General features: G+C 39.4%; 1 non-coding gene across 1 annotated transcript; it reads right to left on the bottom strand.

Moving 5' to 3' along the window:
• Positions 1–15,586: 15,586 nt before the first annotated feature.
• Positions 15,587–15,694, bottom strand: LOC112739058 (small nucleolar RNA R71). The gene has a single exon (XR_003169998.1). It is a non-coding gene; the product is annotated as a small nucleolar RNA R71 (small nucleolar RNA).
• Between the last annotated feature and the right edge of the window lie 2,310 nt (positions 15,695–18,004).

The raw sequence follows: 18,004 nt of genomic DNA, 5'->3' as shown, positions 1-18,004 counted from the left end.
TTTCCCTTCCTCGGTGGTCATCCTGAAAGAAGAGGAAAAAGAAGAAAAGTAACCCAAAAATAAAGATAGAAAACAAATAAAATATGGTTGGGTTAATGCCAAATAATGAGGTTCTCAATTACATGGTAGCTACAACATGCAAGTGAGAAAACAATAGAAGCACATGGCATACCAGTGGTGCAAAAGTTGCAACAATGGGGGAGAGAGTATGGGTAATGCAAGATAGTATAAGTTCATGTCAATACAAGATAATATAAGTATCATGAAGGAGTAGCATTGACTTTTGAAGAATAATACCCAGTCAGATTAAAACAAGTGATGAAGCACCAGAATAATTCAAGAAAAGATGCAACAGTTGAATAAGAAAATTTTAACACCAACGGAAAAATAATAAATTTAGAAAAGAAAATAAAAATATGCAAAAAATTAAAATGCAATGAATGAAAGTATGCAGATAAATTAAGTAAAATAGAATGAAAGAAAAGAAGGATGAGAAGTTAAAGAGATGAAGAAGAAGTAAGTTAGAAAGAAAGAAGAAAAAATAAGAAAAGATAGAAGAAAGAAGAAAGAATAATAATAGAAAGATAAGTAGGATAGGAGAAGAAAAGATAGGGATTCTGGCGCTGATCTGGATAAGCTGTGCGGCGCAGGCGAGGCGGACGCGTAAGGCACGCGGTCGCGTGGGGCACGCGGTCACGTGATGTGTGATATTTTCCAGGTGACGCAGACGCGAAGGTCACACGATCGCGTGGAATGATTTGTGCTATTGGCGCGAGTGCAGCCGTGCGTTCGCGCAATTCTCTGTTTCATACTCCTATTGCCAAAAATTTGGGTGACGCGTTCGCGTGGGTCACGCGATCGCGTGAATGGCCATATTTTAAAAACAATGCGGACGCGTGGGACACGCGTTCGCGTGATAGGGCTTGTGCTTCCAACCTCATTCCAGCCCCACTCTATCATAACTTTCTGCCATACACCCTTTTACGTCGATTTTGCAGGGCCACGCGGTCGTGTGGGAGGCTCTTTTTCAGAATGACGCGGACGCGTCATTGACGCGGTCGCGTGGGCATGCTTGTGCCTAAGGCATGCCTCCAGCCACGCTTTTGCGTGACTCTCTGCTTCCTTTCTTCTCGTGTCCAAGGCACATATAACGCGGACGTGTCAGCGACGCTTACGCGTCGCGTGCCTTTTTTTTATGTAGTATGCAAATGCAAATGCAGGCTATATGCAGCTATATGCAGAGATTATGAGAAGAGTCATTAACAAAAATTAAATAGAATAAAGTAAAATAAAGCTAAGACTGAAACGGAACGATCATACCATGGAGGGTTGTCTCCCACATAGCACTTTTAGTTAAAGTCCTTAAGTTGGATATTTGGTGAGCTTCTTGTCATGGTGGCTTGTGCGATCTTGAAACTTCCACCAATGCTTGGACTTCCAATAAGCTCTGTCATTACCAGGTAGATTCTTCAAGCTTTGATGGAGTTCTTCACAAGTTTTGAGCTCCCAAATTTGATCCTCATGTATGCCTGGATCCCATATCTTGTTTCTACAGCCGTCTTCAAGTGGAACATGATGATTCGATCCGGGGTGGTAAGCAATCCGAATTCTCTACGAAGTACCAAACTCTTCTTTTAGATCTAACCAAATTATCATCAGTTGAGCCCTTACATCTAGCTCTTGAAATATCAACTTTGATGAGCCTTGAATTGCACCTCCAACCACTAAACATTCTTCTCTTACGCTCAATGCCACAAAGATTCCTAAGTTGACCATCTGTTTCAAGAATACCATACTCAAGTGGGACAGTAAAGCGAATAGAGATAAGCTTTACCCACTCAAGTGAATGAGTAGATGGCATCCTAGGTAGAGAAGTCTCCGACATACTTGACAAAGCGTACTCAACTCCCGTCCATCCTTTTCGAAGGGCTTCTACTTCCACATCATTTGCAGACTCAATCAGAGAAGAGTCTTCATATTCAAGGAGCTCATTTACAGATGCAGATTCTTCACTAGAAGGGCTTGATTCGTGATCCTCATTACCAAGGGAACTTTCTTCTTGATTTATCCCATCCAAGTCTTCATAGAGAATATGCCATGGAGGTTGTGCACTAGCCTTCTTGACATCAATTTTAATCTTATTGGAGGGGTACTCTACAACTCTAGATTCCCATGGAGGTTCAGCATCTCCTAAATCTTCAAACACTTCTTCCTCTGTAACTATTATGGCTTCCTCCACTTGTTCCAACACAAAGCCATGTTCCTCATTGTCCACTGAAGTTTCTAGTGTCTCCTTCATGCTACGTTCTTCTTTTGATTCTCCACATGTAGCCATGGGAGTACTTTGAGTGCTCAGATGTTGGGAAGCTAATTGATTTACTACCTCAGTTAAGGCAGTCGCGAATTCTAGTACTCCTCATTTCATCTCTCTTTCCCCTTGAAGAAGAACACTAAGAGTGTCATGCATTGAAGGTTGAGGTGGATATGAAGGCTCATTACTTGGGAGGAAAGGTTCATGATAAGAGGGTGGTTCATCACTCTCCATCTTTTCCACTTGTTGCACAGCTGATAAACCAATATTTTATGATTTAAATTGTGTTTAATTTGAGTGGTTTTATCAAGCCTTTACCTACTTATTCATACGATTTGCATGTATTTACAATTCCTTCCCAAAAATTGTCCATGGTTGAAAACTTGCTTCCTAGAGATCTTTTAATTATGTATTTTTATTCTCCTTTATACCATTCGATGCTGTGATACGTGTGTTAAGTGTTTCAGGCCTCATAGGGCAGGAATGGCTTAGAAAATAGAGAGAAAGCTTTCAAAAATGGAAGGAACACAAGAAACCAAGGAGATAACCAGCGAACACTGATAAAACCTAGGGAACATGCGGAGACTCAATACGCATCCACACACATTCAGATTCATCACATTAGGATTACTTCAGTTTTAGATCTGAATCTAGATTAGTGTTACATGGATAGTTTATACTTTTGCTTTTGATTGTGGATTTGAAGAGCCATTACCTCCGTGAAGACACTACTTTATTTTGTTTCCTTATTTCTTTACTCTTTTCAGTTGATCATTGACTCTATTCAAATAAGTATGTTACATTTTGATTAATATATAAAGTTACTTTTATTTTTAATTAATTTTAAGTTTCTATTTTATTTCATTTAATTATGTCTTCTTATATTTTTATGAGTATTAATTCCATGTCAATGGAGTAGATTTTCCACTTGACATGGGGTTGATTAAGAGGAGACACTTGAGTTGGAATGCTCAAGTGCCTAGCTAAATTGGACGTTGTTGGCTAATTCTGTACCTACTAACGCTAGACCTTCCCAAGGGAGAGGACTAGGATTTGCGGGTAAGAGTTAGCTCAATCACTTGACTTTTCTTTATTTAGTAAGGGTTAACTAAGTGAAAACAAGAACCTCTTTACACTACATTTGAGAAGATTCCAACAAGGATAGAACTTCCAATTAATCATTCCCCCAGTCAAGGCCTTTTTTATTTAGAATATCAAAAATTACTCTTAATATATTTTTTTATTGCTCTGATTTATAATTAATAAATTGCTCATTATTATCCAACTTTCAAAACCTTCGGAAAAATTCTAGTTAATAAAATAGCACTCTTTCCTGCAACTCGTTGGGAGACGACCTAGGACTCACACTCCCAGTATTTTTATTTCTAAAATTTGTGACAACCCTTCTAATTTGATAAGCAGATTTTTGCTGGTTAAGAACTGTACTCACAACGTTATTTCTATATTAATTTCTTAATCGGCTAATTTCTGCCTCGTTAATTTTTGGTGCCGTTGCCGGGGAGTTGCAATAGTGTGCTAAATTATTAATTAGTGTATATATTTTATTTTTATTTGCATATTTTATTTTTATTTCTGTTACTATGAGCTATTTATTTTTCTCATTGAATGATGCGTTCATTACCTGATCCGAGTTTAGTCCCATTTGATCCTGAAATTGAAAGAACTCTTTCACATATTAGATGAACTCGACGTCGGTTAGCCTCTGAGGGTGGTGAAGTGATTATTATCGATTCACCAGTCTCATCTGAAGGCGAATCTGAACCGCCATCTGAGAGCAAAACAAGCTCCTTTACTACTGATTCAGTTGATTCACGTGCAGATACCGTGGCAGCACCTAGGATAATTACCCTCCAGGAAGCTGGAGCCCCAGATTTTACACTGCAGCTGTATCAAGTGCATCACCCGACCATAGCTGCAGATTTTGAACTAAAGACCGCACTGATCAACTTGATGCCCAAGTTTCATGGCTTACCTGCTCAAGAGCCTATCAAGCACCTTAGGGATTTCCAGACAGCCTGTTCTACTGTTAGGCATCATGGTGCAGATGAAACTTCTATTCTGTTAACCGCTTTCCCGTTTTCTCTTTAGGGAAAGGCAAGGGAGTGGTACTACACTCAGCCTGAAGCGACCGTTACTAACTGGGATTATTCAGGGCGAATCCGAGACTCTACGAATATTGGGAGCGCTTCAATAATCTCTTGGACGCATGTCCCCATCACATGATTGATAGACTAGTATTGATCAGCTACTTCACTCAAGGCATGAACCCCCAAGATAAGACTATACTGGAAGGTGCCAGTAATGGTTCTTTGAAAAAGTACAAAACCACAGATGAAGCATGGCAGCTGATTAGCGACTTAGCTGAGTCCACTAGGAATCACAGACAGAGGTGTAACCATCCCAAAGCTGTTGCAGAAATTTCCTCTAGCAAAGAAACCACTGCTCTGACCCAGAGTATATGTGAAATGACCAACCTACTGAAACAGATGCAGTTAAATCAACAACAGGCACAACAAGCTCAGCCTTCACCACAACAAAGCCAACAGTTAGTTCCACAAAGAGTATGCGGGATCTGTGCTGATTACAGTCATTACACTGATGAATGTCTGCAGCTCCAGGAAGACAACACTGTGGCAGCCACTCACAACTTCTATGACTGCCTGAATTAAGGATACAATCAACAAGGTGGTAACTGCAACCAAGGTGGCAACTATAACCATGGATGGTAGGACAACTCCAACTAAGGTTAGAGAGATAATTCTAACCATGGCTGGAGGGATAACTTTAATAGAGGAGGTAGAGACAATAATGGAAACCAGAGGTGGAATAATAATAACAACAATAGACAGCAGAATCAGAATCAACCTTACAGAGCACCTCACCTAAGACAATCACAAGGAACCCAGCACAACCAACAACAAGCTCCTCAGATCACTTATTCTAATTCCTCATCAAATGACGAGATGCTCCGTTCTCTTGCGCAAGGAAAACAAGACATGCAGGCTCAACTGAACTCTAGTCTGAATGGCTTGACTGCCACTTTACAAGCTCTCGTCTCCCGAATGAATTCCTCACTTAATTCCACACATCAACCTTCGAGCTCCAGTGGAATTCCTTCTCAACCACTGCTCAATCCCAAGGGTGGAATCAATGTAATCACTCTAAGGTCCAAAACCACACTGCAGGAAAGGAACCATGAGGAGCCAAGCCCACCAAAAAATGTGCCAGCAGAGGATGTGGTGGAAGTGGAAGAGGACATACAAGACATATTTAAAGAAAAAGCAGTTCAACCATAGAATAAAAAACCAAAGGATGCAGAAGCTGTACAGGGCACCATTCCTATTCCATTTCCACAACTTACAAGGAAGCCCAGAAAGCAGATGGAACTTGACCCCAAAATGGTAGAAATATTCAAAAAGGTTGAGGTAACTGTTCCCCTTTTTGATGTTATTCATCAGGTACCTAAATACGCAAAGTTTCTAAAGGATTTGTGCATACATAAAGATAAGATCAATGAATTAGAAACTATTCCTTTAGGTAGTTCTATATCTGCTTTAATGGGAAATATACCTGAAAAATGTAGTGATCCAGGTCCATGTATGGTTAATTGTACCATTGGAGGTGTAAATTTTTCTAACTGTGTGTGTGATTTAGGAGTGTGTGTTAGTATAATGCCATTGTCTATATATGATACTTTGAGGCTTCCTCCTTTAAAAAGGTCGGCAGCTCATTTTGTGTTAGCAGATAAAAGCATTATCACAGTAGTTGTAATTGCTGAAGATGTATTAGTGAGCATTAAGGGGCTCACATTCCCCATTGATTTCTACATTCTGGAAATGCCCCCTAATGACTCAGGAAGACCATCATCAATCCTGCTTGGAAGACTATTTTTGAAGACTTCAAAGTTCAAGCTGGATGCATTCTCAGGAACTTACTCCTTTGAGATAGATGGCAGAACAGTGAGTTTCAGTTTAAATGAAGCTATAAAGCATCCTCCGAAAGATCATTCTATCTTCCAATGTGACATTATTGATGAAACTGTAGCTGAAGTTCACTAGGAAGAAATGGAAGAGAAGTACATGGAGCAAGGTCCAAGTGTGGGGACACTTTCTGAAAACAATGAGAACACTTTACCATTATCACCAGCCCCGGATGATCCAGAGCCGAGCTATGAGGAAAAATTAGAATTAAAGCCCCTTCCTCCACACCTCAAGTATGCTTACCTTGAGGACAAGCAGAAGTTTCCAGTCATCATTGCAAAGGAACTCACTTCTCAACAAGAAAAATAGCTACTCAGTGTGCTGCGAAAACATAAGAAAGCAATTGGATGGAGCTTGGCAGATATAGTAGGCATTAGCCCTCAAGTTTGTGAACACAGAATATTCTTAGAAGTGGGAGCAAAGCCTGTCCGTCAACCTTAAAGAAGATTGAATCCCACTATCTTAGAAGTTGTCAAGAAAGAAGTAACCAGACTACTTGAAGCAGATATCATTTACCCCATCTTAGACAGTGAATGGGTCAGTCCAGTACAAGTGGTACCCAAGACGTCTAGAGTCACAACAGTAAGAAATGAGCACAGAGAGCTCCTAAAAACTAAAGTGCAGAATTCATGGAGAGTTTGCATTGACTATAGGCGTCTCAACCAAGCCACTCGCAAGGATCATTACCCCTTGCCATTCATTGATCAAATGTTTGATCGCCTATCAGGTAAATCCCATTATTGCTTTTTAGATGGTTATACAGGCTATTTCCAGATTCACAGAGCTCCTGGAGATCAGGAGAAGACCACTTTTACTTGTCCCTTTGGAACGTATGCTTATAAAAGAATGCCTTTTGGCTTATGTAATGCGCCTGCTACTTTCCAAAGATGCATGATGAGTCTTTTCTTTGATCTGATTGAGAACTGTATGGAAGTTTTTATGGATGATTTTAGCGTATATGGTGATTCATTTAGCCTTTGCCTGGATAGTTTATCTCGAGTATTAGACAGGTGTGTTAGTACACATCTCGTATTAAATTTTGAAAAATGTCACTTTATGGTGAAACAAGGAATTGTACTAGGACATGCTGTGTCTAATACTGGCATTTCTGTAGATCCAGCAAAGGTGGATGTTATTTCTAGTTTACGTTACCCCTCCTCCGTGAGGGAAGTCCGTTCGTTCCTTGGCCACGCAGGTTTTTACAGGAGATTCATTAAGGACTTCAATAAGGAAGCATTGCCTTTATCCAGATTACTGCAGAAGGAAATTGAGTTTGAGTTCGGTGAGGATTGTATGCAGGCATTTGATAAACTGAAAATTGCCTTGACTCAAGCCCCAATAGTGAGAGGACCAGACTGGAGCCAGCCATTTGAAATTATGTGCGATGCTTCCAACCATGCAGTAGGAGCGGCGCTGGCTCAGCGTGAAGGTAAGGACCCTTTTGTAATCGCTTATGCATGTAAGACTTTAGATGCTGCTCAATCTAACTATACTACTACTGAAAAAGAGCTTCTTGCTATTGTTTTTGCTCTGGATAAATTCCGAGCCTATTTACTTGGTACTAAGGTAGTAGTATACTCAGATCATGTAGCTCTAAAATATTTACTAGCTAAAAAGGAGTCCAAACCCAGGCTAATACGTTGGATACTGCCGCTGCAAGAATTCGATTTAGAAATTAAAGATAGGAATGGTAACCAGAATTTAGTGGTAGACCACTTGAGTCGCCTTGAGCACATTAAGGATGACTCCACTCCTATAAATGATAATTTCACATTTGATAGTTTACATGCAGTATCTGAAGTAGTTCCTTGGTATGCACCTGTAGCTAATTATCTAGTTAGCCACACTTTCGCTCCAAATTTTACTAAGCATCAAAGAGACAAGCTGAAAAGAGAGTCCAAATATTATATATGGGATGATCCATATTTATGGAGATGTGGTGCTGACCAGGTAATTAGACAGTGTGTGCTTCAATCAGAATTCCAGTCTATTTTAGAGGCCTGCCACTCATCTGAGAGTGGAGGACATTTTGGCCTTCAAAGAACAGCTAGAAAAATCCTAGACTGTGGATTCTGGTGGCCTACTCTTTTTAAAGATGCTACTGAATTTTGTAAATCTTGTTCCCCATGCCAAAGGTTTGGTAATATATCCAAGAGGGATGAAATGCCTCAACAGATTATGCTTTTCTGTGAAATTTTTTATGTTTGGGGCATTGACTTCATGGGTCCATTTCCAAATTCTAATGGTTACTTTTATATACTGTTAGCTGTAGATTATGTTTCTAAATGGGTGGAAGAAATTCCTACCCGTACTGATGATGCTAACACTGTTGTTTCCTTTGTTAGAAACCATATTATTTATCGCTTTGGATCACCACGAGCAATCGTGAGCGATCAAGGCACCCACTTTGTAACAGGAGACTAACAGGATTATTGAAGAAGCATGGGATAATTCACAAAGTAGCAACAACTTACCATTCCCAAACCAATGGGCAGGCAGAAGTCTCTAACAGAGAGATTAAACGTATTCTGGAAAAGATAATAAAACCTCATAGGAAGGACTGGAGTGCCAGGCTACAAGATGCACTCTGGGCATATAGAACAGCATAAAAGACACCCATTGGGATGATCCCCTTCCGCCTGGTATACGGAAAGGCTTGCCACCTTCCAGTAGAGGTGGAACACAAGGCTTTCTGGGTTGTGAGGGAGTACAACATGAATTTTGAGGAAGCTGGTGCTGAAAGAAAGCTACAACTAGCAGAGCTGGAAAACCTTCGCCTAGAAGCATATGATAACTCTAGGAGATACAAAGAAAAGATGAAGGCTGTCCATGACAAGCATATAAAAAGGAGAGAATTCAGACCAGGGGAGCTAGTTCTTCTATATAAACTGAGATCAAGATGGGAAGGTCCCTACAGGGTAGAAAAGGCAGAGCCATACGGAGTTTTCCACCTGCGTCATCCATCTAGCTCCAAATTTCTAAAGGTTAATGGACATCGCCTGAAGCTCTATCATGGTGAGAAGATGAGGGATCACAAGGAACTAGAGGTCTTTCTCTTGGAAGACCCACCAACAGAGGCAGAATGAGCCTGAAGAGCATCCAACATAAGGACGTAAAAATAAAGTGCTAGGTGGGAGACAACTCAGCATGGTATGATCGTTCCATTCCAGTCATAGCTTTATTTTCACTTTATTTTATTTTTCCAATGTTAATGACACTTCTCATCATCCCTGCATATAGCTGCATATAGTTTACATTAGCATTCTGCATATTTAAAAAAAATCCGCTTAAAAAAAAAATACACACGACGCGGCAGCGTTGTTGACACGTCCGCATCACAAGTGCATTAGGAAGAAAAGAAAACTGAATAGAAGAGTCACGCGAAAGCGTGGCTGGAGGCGTGCCTTAGGCACAAACAGGCCCAAGCGACCGCGTCACGGACGCGACTGCGTCATTTGGAAAATAAGACTCTCACGCGTCCGCGTCACCCACGCGAACGCGTGACCCTAAAAATCGACGTAAAAGAGGCATATGGTAGAAGGTTATGATGGAGTGAGGCTGGAATGGTGCTGGAAGCACCAGTCTTACCACGCGACCGCGTACTCAATGCGGCCGCGTCGTCCTCCAAATATGGCCATTCACGCAATCGCGTCACCCAAAAAAAGAATTTTTGGCAAAATAAGTTTGAGATAGAGAGTTGCGCGAACGCGTCGCTGCCCTCGCACCATTCGCACAAATCAAGTCACGCGACCGCGTGACCCACGCGTTCGCGTCACTTGAAAAACATCACACCCCACGCAACCGCGTGACTCACGCGTCCGCATCCCATGCGGCGCTCAGAATATCCAGATCAGCCAAAATATCTTATCTTTTCTTTCCAAATCCTAATTTTTTTCCCTTATTATTCTTTTCTTACCTCTTCTTCCTTCTCTACTCATTCTCACTTTTTACTTTCTCCTCCCTTATTTTTCATATCCATTATCAAGGATCTTTTCTTTCTTTCTTTACCTTTTACTTTTCTTTTATTTATGTTTTATTTTTCTTTTCACGTTCAGGATCTATATTTTTCCTTTTCTTTCTTTTCTTTCCTTTTATTACTTTAGTTGGTGTTTGATATTTCACTAGGTGATTATTATCTTTCATATTTTGCTTGTGAATTATTGTGAAATTATTTGACAATTATATATCACTTTTCATAAGGGTTGCTTGCATGTTCAAATTTACTACTCTCCATGACATATTCAACATGCATGCCAAGTGTTTGTGAAAAAGCCCGTATGGCATTGTGCATTATTTAATTTATTCTATTTTACTACCTTTGCCTGTTTTTCACAAAAACCCTTGTATATTTTATTAATTAAATATAATTATCAATACAAACAGGTTGTTAGTTTGAATGACTTGGTAATCTAACTTGGACATTGAATACTTGATCTATGCTACTCATGCCTTTGCCGGTATGCCAATAAACATCTTGCATTTAATTGCCATTACATGCACTTACTATATTACCTTTGATGAACTTTTCACATGTAGTCTAGACCATGTGTTAACGACATACTTATTTATCGTGTATGGATTACCACCCATATTGTTCGCTCCTTTGCTCGAACCCTTAGCTTTACATATTACTTTCTTTTTCCTTTTTCAGGATGGCCACCAAGAAAGGTAAAGAGAAAGCTACTCCCAAACCACCAGCACGGAGAGGAACAAAAAGAGTATTAGTGGCATAACCATCTTCCACAGCGGTGAAACTCTCAACAAAAAGAATCAAGAGGATCGTTAAGGTCGATGAAAAAGAAAAAGCTTTTCCAGCAAAGGATACTGCACGGTTTCCTAACCGCTACTGTGAGCAGACGTTCCCCATCCTGGCAGCAAGGAACTATAACAATGAGCACCTTCTCATCCTCCCAACCCACATTGCCGACTTTGTTGAGCCCCGCATCGAACGAAGACCATGGGGATTCCTACGGAGACAGCCACGGCAGGTTAATCTTTCATGGGTAGTAGAATTCTACTCCAACTTTCACATGCCAACCATGCAGTCTGTCGATGTCCGTCAGAAGCAAGTCCCTATAACTGAAGAGGCCATTCAACAAGCTTTAGATCTCCCCCCCTTCTCCAGAAGGATTGGACGCATTCCAAGAATCCTCACTCAAGTGCCAGACATACCAATTTGACTGGGACACTGTTTTCAGAGTTATAGCACAACCTGGCAGCAGATGGATCTACGGATACCATCATTCCTGACCTAAGGGCATATCAGCTTCAACACTTACCTTGGAGGCTCAAGTATGGGCACAGATTATGTCTCATTATGTCTTTTCGAGCACTCACGAGTCCTCCTTCACTGCAGACATGGCAGTCTTACTCTGGTGTATCCTTATATGGGACATGTACAAATTGCGGGCAACTTACCTTTTCCCGCCTTGGTTTCAGATCTCATCTCAGCAGCTGGAGTCTCCTACAGGGTTGGGGAAACCAAAGGCATGCTTCCACGGGATGATCAACACATCCCTAACGGGAAATATATCAGACCTCCAGTAGCCACTATCAACCGAAGCACAGAACCAATAGAGGACATTGATGAGCGGATAATTTATACGCTTTTTGGCATTGTTTTTACATAGTTTTCAGTATGATTTAGTTAGTTTTTAGTATATTTTTATTAGTTTTTAATTAAAATTCATATTTCTGGACTTTACTATAAGTTTGTGTGTTTTTCTGTGATTTCATATATTTTCTGGCTGAAATTGAGGGACCTGAGCAAAAATCAGATTCAGAGGTTGAAGAAGGACTGCAGATACTGTTGGATTCTGACCTCCCTTCACTCAAAGTGGATTTTCTGGAGCTACAAACCTCCAAATGACGCTCTTCCAATTGCGTTTAAAAGTAGACATCCAGGGCTTTCCAGCAATATATAATAGTCCATACTTTGCCCGAGTTTAGATGACGCAAACTGGCGTTGAATGCCAGTTCCATGTTGCAGTCTGGCGTTCAGCGCCAGAAACAAGTTGCAAAGTGGAGTTCAACGCCAGAAACACGTCACAAATTGGCGTTCAACTCCAAGAATGACCTCTCCACGTGTAAACTTCAAACTCAGCCCAAGCACACACCAAGTGGGCCCCGGAAGTGGATTTCTGCATCATTTACTCATTTCTGTAAACCCTAGTAACTAGTTTAGTATAAATAGGACTTTTACTATTGTGTTTACATCTTTAGTTTCATCTTTAGATCACGTTTGGGGGCTGGCCATTCGGCCATGCCTGAACCTCATCACTTATGCATTTTCAACGGTAGAGTTTCTACACACCATAGATTAAGGTGTAGAGCTCTGCTGTTCCTCACGAATTAATACAAAGTACTACTATTTTTTTATTCAATTCAACTTATTCCACTTCTAAGATATTCATTCGCACTACAACATGAATGTGATGATCGTGACACTCATCATTATTCCCTATGAACATGTGCCTGACAACCACTTTCATTCTACCTTCGATTGAATGAGTATCTCTTGGATTTCTTAATCAGAATCTTCGTGGTATAAGTTAGAACCCATGGATGGCCATTCTTGAGATCCGAAAAGTCTAAACCTTGTCTGTGGTATTCCGAGTAGGATCCGGGAAGGGATGGTTGTGACGAGCTTCAAACTCGCGAGTGCTGGGCGTAGTGACAGATGCAAAAGGATGGTGAATCCTATTCCAGTATGATCGAGAACCTCCAGATGATTAGCCATGCAGTGACAGCGCATCGGACCATTTTCACCGAGAGGACGGGATGTAGCCACTGACAACGGTGATGCCCAATATACAGCTTGCCATGGAAAGGAGTAGGATTGATTGGATGAAGACAGCAGGAAAGCAGAGGTTCAGAGGAACGAAAGCATCTCTATACGCTTATCTGAAATTCTCACCAATGAATTACATAAGTACCACTATCCTATTTTATATTTTATTTATCTTTTACTTATCAATTCATAAAATCAGTTGAATCTGCCTGACTGAGATTTACAAGGTGACCATAGCTTGCTTCATACCGACAATCTCTGTGGGATCGACCCTTACTCACGTAAGGTTTATTACTTGGACGACCCAGTGCACTTGCTGGTTAGTTGTACGAAGTTGTGAACAAAATTAAGAATATGAACGTGCGTATGAAGTTTTTAGCGCCGTTACCAAGGAAGTAAAGATCACGATTTCGCACACCAAGATTTTGGCGCCGTTGCCGGGGATTGTTCGAGTTTGGACAACTGACGGTTCATCTTGTTGCTCAGATTAGGTAACTTTATTTTAATTTTAACCTTTTTGATTTTATTATTCTTATTTTCAAAAAAAATAAAAAAAAATATTTTCTTCTTTTTCGTTTTTCCCAATTAATTCTCGAAAAATACAAAAAAATTTACAAAATCATAAAATCAAAAATATTTTTTGTGTTTCTTGTTTGAGTCTTGAGTCAAGTTTTAAGTTTGGTGTCAATTGTATCTTTTTAATTTTCTAAAAATTATCTTCAAAAATTTCATGCATTGCATTCTTCATGATCTTCAAGTTGTTCTTGGCCAGTCTTCTTGTTTGATCTTTATATTTTCTTGTTTTGTGTCTTTTCTTGTTTTTCATATGCATTCTTGAATTCTTTGTGTCTAAAAATTAAATATTTTTGAGTTTTGTGTCTGGCATGTTTTCTTTTCTTGAAAATTTTTCAAAAATAAGTTCTTGGTGTTCATCTTGACATTCATAGTGTTCTTGCATGCATCACATGTTTTGATCCAAAATTTTCATGCATTGAGTCAATTTTGTGTTTTTCTCTTTCATCATTAAAAATTCAAAAATAAAAAGAAATATCTTTCCCTTTTTCACTCATAAATTTTCGAAAATTTGAGTTGACTTTTTCAAAACTTTTTAAAATTTAGTTGTTTCTTATGAGTCAAATCAAATTTTCAATTTAAAAATCCTATCTTTTTCAAAAATCAAATCTTTTTCATTTTTTCTTATTTATTTTCGAAAATTATAAAAATATTTTTCAAAAATCTTTTTCTTAATTCTATCTCATAATTTTCGAAAATATTACTAACAATTAATGTGATTGATTCAAAAATGTAAAGTTTGTTACTTGCCTAATAAGAAAGGTTCAATCTTTAAATTTTAAAATCAAATCTTTTTGTTTCTTGTTAGTCAAGTAATCAACTTTAATTTTCAAAATCAAATCTTTTTAAATTTCTTTTTCAAATCTTTTTCAATCAATCTTATCTTTTTGTTTCAATCACATCTTTTTCAAATTTCAATCTTATCTTGCCAAAATTTGATTTTCAAAATCTCTTAACCACTTAACTTTTTGTTTGATTCTTATCTTTTTCAAAACTGCCCAACTAACTTTCTACTTTTAATTTTCGAAAATCCCTCCCTCTTTTTTTCAAAATTCCTTTTTAATTAACTAATCATTTTAAATTTTAATTTTTAATTTAATTTCAAACTTTAATTTTTGAAATTTAACTTTAAATTTAATTTTTATTTTAATTAATTTTCGAAATTCTCTCACCTCTCATCTCCTTCTATTTATTTATTCATCTAATAACACTTCTCTTCCACCCAAAAATTTGAACCCCATCCTCCTCTCTGTGTTCGAGTTTTTCCTCTTCTCTTCCTTACATTACATTCTTCTCTTCTTCTACTCACATAAACGAATCTCTATACTGTGACATAGAGGATTCCATATTTTTTTTTTCTGTTTTCTTCTTTTTCATATGAGCAGGAACAAGGATAAGAACATTCTTGTTGAAGCTGATCCTGAACCTGAAAGGACTCTGAAGAGGAAGCTAAGGGAAGCTAAAGCACAACTCTTTGGAGAAAATCTGACAGAAATTTTCGAAAAAGAAGAAGACAATATGGCCAAAAATAATAATAATGCAAGGAGGATGCTTGGTGACTTCACTGCACCTAATTCCAATTTACATGGAAGAAGCATCTCAATTCCTGCCATTGGAGCAAACAACTTTGAGCTTAAACCTCAATTAGTTTCTCTGATGCAACAGAACTGCAAGTTTCATGGACTTCCATCTGAAGATCCTTTTCAGTTCTTGACTGAATTCTTGCAGATCTGTGATACTGTTAAGACCAATGGGGTTGATCCCGAGTTCTACAAGCTTATGCTTTTCCCGTTTGCTGTAAGAGACAGAGCTAGAGTATGGTTGGACTCTCAACCTAAAGATAGCCTGAACTCTTAGGATAAGCTGGTCACGGCTTTCTTAGCCAAGTACTTTCCTCCTCAAAAGCTTAGTAAGCTTAGAGTGGATGTTCAAACCTTCAGACAGAAAGAAGGTGAATCCCTCTATGAAGCTTGGGAGAGATATAAGCAACTGACCAAAAAGTGTCCTTCTGACATGCTTTCAGAATGGACCATTCTGGATATATTCTATGATGGTCTGTGTGAACTATCAAAGATGTCACTGGACCATTCTGCAGGTGGATCCATTCACCTAAAGAAAATGCCTGCAGAAGCTCAAGAACTCATTGACATGGTTGCAATTAACCAGTTCATGTACACTTCTGAAAGGAATCCTGTGAATAATGGGACGCCTATGAGGAAGGGAGTTCTTGAAATTGATACTCCGAATGCCATATTGGCTCAGAATAAAATATTGACTCAACAAGTCAATATGATTTCTCAGAGTCTGAATGGATTGAAGGAATCATCCAACAGTACTAAAGAGGCATCTTCTGAAGAAGAAGCTTATGACCCTGAGAACCCTGCAATAGCAGAGGTGAATTACATGGGTGAACCTTATGGAAACACCTATAACCCCTCATGGAGAAATCATCCAAATTTCTCATGGAAGGATCAACAAAAGCCTCAACAAGGCTTTAATAATGGTGGAAGAAATAGGTTTAACAATAGTAAACCTTTTCCATCATCCACTCAGCAACAGACAGAAAATTCTGAGCAGAATCCATCTAGCTTAGCAAATTTAGTCTCTGATCTTTCTAAGGCCACTGTGAGTTTCATGAATGAAACAAGGTCTTCCATTAGAAATTTGGAAGCCCAAGTGGGCCAGCTGAGTAAAGGAATCACTGAAACCCCTCCTAGTACTCTCCCAATCAATACAGAAGAGAATCCAAAGAGAGAGTGCAAGGCCATTGATATAACAATCATGGCCGAACCTACAGGGGAGGAAGAGGACGTGATCAACAAGGAGTTTCCCTTTGGGGAACCAAAGGACTCTGAGGCTCATCGACCATAGAGATTCCATTGAACCTCCTTGTGCCATTCATGAGCTCTGATGAGTATTCTTCTTCTGAAGAAAATGAGGATGTTACTGAAGAGCAAGTTGCCAAGTACCTTGGTGCAATCATGAAGCTAAATGCCAAATTATTTGGTAATGAGACTTGGGAAGATGAACCTCCCTTGCTCATCAATGAACCGAGAGATCTGGATCAACTGACATTACCTCAGAAGAAACAAGATCCTGGAAAGTTCTTAATACCTTGTACCATAGGCACCATGACCTTGAAAAGGCTCTATGTGACCATGGGTCAGGGATAAACCTCATGCCACTCTCTGTAATGGAGAAACTAGGAATCCTTGAGGTACAGGCTGCCAATTTCTCATTAGAGATGGCAAACAAATCTATGAAAATGGCTTATAGACTAGTAGAGGACGTGTTAGTAAAGGTTAAAGGCCTTTACATCCCTGCTGATTTCATAATCCTAGACACTGGGAAGGATGAGGATGAATCTATCATCCTTGGAAGACCCTTCCTAGCCACACTAAGAGCTGTGATTGATGTAGACAGAGGAGAATTGATCCTTCAACTGAATAAGGACAACCTGTGTTTAAAACTCAAGAATCTCCTTCTGTAACAATGGAGAGGAAGCATAGAAAGCTTCTCTCAGGACAGAGTCAACTAAAGCCCCCACAGTCAAACTCTAAGTTTGGTGTTGGGAGGCCTCAGCCAAACTCTAAGTTTGGTGTTAACTCCCATATCCAAACTCTAAGTTGTGTTGGGAGTCTATAAAATTGACCTGATCACCTGTGTGGCTCCATGAGAGCCACTGTCAAGCTATTGACATTAAAGAAGCGCTTGTTGGGAGGCAACCCAATTTTATTTATCTAATTTTATTTTTATTTTATGTTCTTTAATGTTTATTAGGTTCATGATCATGTGGAGTCACAAAATAAATACAAAAATTAAAAACAGAATCAAAAAGCAGAAAAAAAATCATACCTTGGAGAAAGGACTACTGGTGTTTAAATGCCAGTAAGGAGCACTGGCTGGCGTTCAATGCAGAACAGAGCATATATCTGGCGTTGAACCCAGAAACAAGCAACACCTGGCGTTCAACGCCAAGAATACACCTGAGAAAGTTGCGCTGAACGCCAGAAACATGCTGATCTGGCGTTGAACGCCCAGAACAAGCATCAATTAGCGTTTAAACTCAGAATGCATGCAAAGGTTTTACATGCCTAATTGGTGCAGGGATGCAAATCCTTGACACCTCAGATCTGTGACCCACAGGATCCCCACCTACCTCCACTCATATTCTTCCCTCTCTCAACACTCCTCATCCTATATCACTCTCCAAACCCTCACCACACCTCAATCTCTCTTCCCAATCACCTCTTCACCACTCACATCCATTACTCCCTAAAACCATCATACAACCCACCTACACCCACCCACTCAAATTCAAACCATCAA

This window comes from Arachis hypogaea, chromosome 13 (assembly GCF_003086295.3).
Source record: "Arachis hypogaea cultivar Tifrunner chromosome 13, arahy.Tifrunner.gnm2.J5K5, whole genome shotgun sequence".
NCBI lineage: Eukaryota > Viridiplantae > Streptophyta > Magnoliopsida > Fabales > Fabaceae > Arachis > Arachis hypogaea.
This window is presented reverse-complemented; position numbering and strand designations above follow the sequence as displayed.